This window comes from Monopterus albus, unplaced genomic scaffold (genome assembly GCF_001952655.1).
Source record: "Monopterus albus unplaced genomic scaffold, M_albus_1.0 scaffold61.1, whole genome shotgun sequence".
In the NCBI taxonomy this organism is placed as follows: Eukaryota; Metazoa; Chordata; class Actinopteri; order Synbranchiformes; family Synbranchidae; genus Monopterus; species Monopterus albus.
Window position 1 is genome coordinate 2,653,835 of NW_018127941.1, and position 4,862 is coordinate 2,658,696.

The following is a 4,862-nucleotide window of genomic DNA, read 5'->3' on the forward strand; positions in this document are numbered from 1 at the left end:
TATATCTGGCTTGTTTAATCTGAACAAAACCCAAATGCAAAAGCGCCCCTTTTTTCAAGGGGACTGTATCAGATTAAGTTACTGTTTGGCATTTTTAACCTTCGCACAGACACAAGTTTTCATGCTACAGTCTTCTGCTGTGGCTGTGTATAACAGACAGATATGAGAGCGGAGCAATCTTTCCATCTAACTCTCCACTAACAAGGTAATAAGTGTATTTCCCATAACATCAAACCGTTTCCTTAAACTCACTGTGCAACTATATCACTTCACTTAATAATGGCAGAAACTTCCCTAAGTTAGATTACAAGTACGCTAAACATCAGTTTTTTTGAATATGCATTCCCCTGTTAATAAATGGAAGCTCCTTGTGTTCTCTCTACTGGTCTCGGTGGTAAAATGATGTGAACCTCCTGCAGTTAGTTTTAATGCCAAACTAATGTAGGTTGTTTCATCAGATGGGTTCTTGTGTTAGCAGCAGGTGTGTTACATCAAACATATGTGGTATGCCTAAATCCACCTCTGACCCAGTTCCTACAAGTTACATATGCTACTTTTAAATGAAATGGTCTGCAGCTCCACCCTGACATGCAAATGGTGGCCACAGGCTTCCAAGTCTCACTCACTGCATTTCAGTCTCTGTTGGCTGACATTTGCTGCAACAGACCACTGAACCTTATTGTTTTCCTACTGGTTAATATGCATCATTCCACATTAGCTAATGCTTAATTATTTATACAGCATCACTAAGTATTCAGTGACCTTCTCACAATTTCCTCACTATTTATAGTGCACACTTGGGAATTCCTCACTCACAGCATGACTATGAGGGCAAATATTTGATCATTTGCATATTTTTCCATTTCAAGAAGTTACATTTAGCTCCTATCCAGTACATGTGAATAATAACATATTAAGTGGCAGACATATGGCTCTTCATTCTGGTAGGAAGCTGGTTGAACCAGTAAATAACACCGTTCCTTTTTTTGGTTCTTTGTCTTTGTCAGGTTCCTGACATGTTTTGACTTCTTGTTATCATGTCTAGACATCTAACCTGCTCCCATTTTATATTCATCACACAGTACATGCCACGTTTTTGTCTATTTTGAATGGAGGAAAATAAAGAGGACATTAATCTAGTTATGTAAGCTAACTATTCACTGTGGGTCACTGAAACTCTGGCTGGAGTGAGAAGTAATTTGAAGCTGTTCTGGCTGATGTCCACTTTCACAGACTGATGAAGGGAGCTTTGTCTTTATTGAGGTAATTAAAATGATCACCTGTTTGCCATTTTGTCTCAGCAAACCATTGTGTTAGACTAGAAGTGATGCTCACACCATCTCAAAAGGTAAACACAGCATCATGATGCACCTTCTCTGTACAGTATAACCTACAGCAGATATTAAAGTGGCTCTGGAATGTGAAAAAACAAAACTGTGATTCTTTTTATCATTATCTGTTAAAGATTTTCTGATAATTCCTGCTTTATCAACTAACATAAGTGCAGAAAAAAGATATAACAAGGTTGCAAGACAAACTGACCAGCTTCTTCTTTTTTTTGAGGGGGACGGTAACATAATGGAGCAGAGTCTGGCACTTGACCTCAATCAGAGGACACTCTTTATAACCTTAACGTGCACTCTCTCTCTCCTGACTCTTAGTTTGCAGTCTTTTGTCTTGCTGGCTATATTTACATGCTCTCTGTACCTGAGAAATATGAGATGTAGCTCAATTTTCAATATGTGCACCTGTTGTCCCAGGAACTACCTGCCATGGTTTGCATGTAAACGTGTTAATAAAAATTGTCCAAGCCACCCAGTTGTGTGTGTGTGTGTGTTTTGTTTTTTTGTCTAAGAAGCTGTCAAATGATATGTGCATTCCTTCAGAATAATTAAAACAGACCATAATTGCGTGTTTTGGTCACCTGTCAAATGGTTTAAGCTTCTTAGACTAGTTATATTGACATATATACACTTATGACATATTGAAACAATTATGGATTTGAACTTTTACTGAAAAACAACATTTTTGCTCCACGTATCCTAGTTTTAATGCCACCATGACAATTCATGTCAGATTGTGCATAAGACTCTGTGGACATTTGTTATGACCTCTCTTGCTAATAACTATTATGCTTTGAGTTATAAATATTTAATTACATCCCCATAGACATGCTCTGTATTTATATCTAAGCCAGTGTACAAAGTACAAACTCCTTTTATATGTGTGTTAGTACCTGCTGACCAACTGCAGTGATTTCATCTAACTGAGGTGAGCTATTATGACTATCAATTAATAAAATAATACACAGTTAAATGTGCCAAAGAATGGGGGAGCATTCCTATGGAAGTTAACCTTTCAGGTTAAGTGCTGCTTAACCATTCTTTGGCCCCAAAGAGGGAGGTACCAGGCCACACTGTCATATTGTAAATCTTAACGGCCCCATATTAATTAAGACCATTTTCCAACCCTGACCTGACCTAAAATACACAAAGAAAAGAACAGAATACCTGTATTGTCATTGCACAGTAGTACAATGAAATTTACTAAACAAACACTGAAAGGCATCTGTTATGGGCCATGGATGTGCAATTCCTGAATTCACAGACACCATTACCTGGGACACAATTCACCAACGCTAACCTATCATACTGTGCTCATATCAGAAAATGTCTCCACTCCGCCCTTAATACAAAGCATCGATGAATAATATCCTCACCCAGTCAAAGAGCAGATATTTAGTGACTTACACCGATCAGGCATAACATTATGACCACCTGTACATCTGTATGCACTTCATTGCAACACGTCTGCCTTAACATTTGTGTTTATGAAGCTCAAAATGTCATTTATGTCATGAGATTGTCATAAATGTATAAATTCAATTATATGTTCATTATTGAGGTCATAGTTAAAGGTGGTGTTGTACTGGAAAACATTATATTCAGAGGTGTTCCTAATATTCTGACCCTCTCATGTATGTCAATGGACAGGACAAAAATAAACAGACACCTCATTGTATTTATAATTCAACTCCATTCACATTTCAAAATGCTCACTAATGGACAATGACCTACTGTGAATAAGCTCATTATGATGCCATGTACAAATTATGGGTTATATACTGTAATGCATTACAGCTTAGTGCACATGGGTTTTAATTAAAGCCCCGATTCATTCCCATTAGACCTATAACTCAACCAGCACATTAGGTTTTCATGTGATTATGAAGTCACAGAAAAAGCTTGGCAACAGCACCAAACACATGTAGTTTCTTCCAAAAACATCTAGTTTTTACTAACTCTTTATTAAGGTCAGGTTGAACTCCTTCAGGTATTCTACCCAGAACAATCATTACAGAACCAACTTCTAAAGTTGAACACATGGATGCTGCTAAACACGTGACCCCTCCTCAACACCATACCACAGGGATTTCACAGCATTTTACCAATAAAAACAACAAACATTAAGAGTGGAACAAAGCATGAATCAGTACCATCTGTTGTGAAAACTTGTTAAAAAAAGTTCATTGGCAGAGGACAGGGGCAGCTCTCCAACACACGTCCGTGGGATATTAGAAAATTTCACACCCATGTGAGCGTTTTGTCAGTGGGGCGTTGCAGCTGTCCAGATTCCTGGGAGGCCGGGGGTGGAACAATAGGCCTCTTCTAGAAAATACTGTAGTTTCTTCTTCAAAGCTCTACATTAGTGCTGTTAGTGAGCCAATTGCAGTTACAGTACATATCAGTAATGCTCGATATTACTCCCAAACGTAGTCATATATTGGCCGGATAAACCATACAGGTGAAAGTGAACCCAGCGCTGCAGCCCTGGATCCTGACAGCCATCGATCCTGACCCAGTTCAGGCTTTTCATGGCCCTCGCCTGCAGGGGATTTGCAGAGGGATTAGTGCTACTAAAAGGACAGAAGGAAAGAGGCCGGCCAGTGGACCAGCGGCACAAACCAGCCTCATGTTGTTTTGTTTGTTTCCCTCCCCACATTCTCTACTGTGTTAAACAGGTAACACTGAAAAATAAGCTGCCTTCGTCCCATTTTAAATTCATCTTCCTGTGACTGGCTGCTCTTTCCACTTGGATTCTTCTTCAGTTCATCGACTCAGCCTGGATGAAGGAAAATAACCCAGGAGCCGTGCACACCAGCTCCCAGCGGACCACATTCCAGCTGCTTGTTCTTATTCCACCTTTTGCCCTCAGCCCTGGATACCAGGCCCCTGGAAGATAAGTAAAAAAAAAAAAATCACCTTAGGATTAAAGTAAAACTCTGACGTTATGACACAGATATGGACACATAAGGGTTTCATACATATTCAGTAGGATTAATAATGCTCAGGACCTCCATCGATAGCTCTAATCAGTGCTAAAGTCAGGGCGGAGAGACTCTGTATCCGCTTCATGCTGACGGCTTGCAGGCAGCCCACTTCTAGAAGGACCTTGCTTATGGGAGCAGGTGGTGCCAGGCTGGTGGTAATCCTGGGAGCTCTGTTCCATCACAGATACCTACATACAATGATCCCCTTCTCAGAGGCACAGTCAGAGACCCAGAGACTCGCTGCCAGCCTACGCTATCCATGAGAGCACCCAGCAGTGCCAGGGAGTAAACAACAAGGCCTCTATTAATAAACAGCAGATCAGTCGGCCAATAAGAAGGGAGAACGACTTCCAACTTTGACAGTGGTGTTATTTACAGTAAATAGCAAAGCTGGAGTACTTGAATTAGTCTAAAACTAGCTCTCTATGGTGCACTTTTGTTTCATCTGTTGTATTCTGGGCAACATACAACCTTTTACTGCACTGAAATTGCTAGATGTTCGGGTTTCAGACCTTTTACTTTATTTTTTTTT

General features: G+C 39.9%; 1 protein-coding gene across 1 annotated transcript in view; it reads right to left on the bottom strand.

Moving 5' to 3' along the window:
* Positions 1-3,286: 3,286 nt before the first annotated feature.
* The window catches only part of chst7 (carbohydrate (N-acetylglucosamine 6-O) sulfotransferase 7), a 3,808-nt gene continuing 2,232 nt past the window's right edge, over positions 3,287-4,862 (bottom strand). Inside the window, exon 2 of the mRNA XM_020603414.1 lies at positions 3,287-4,232. The gene's annotated coding sequence lies outside the window, so the exon portion shown is untranslated. The remainder of the gene's footprint in view (positions 4,233-4,862) is intronic.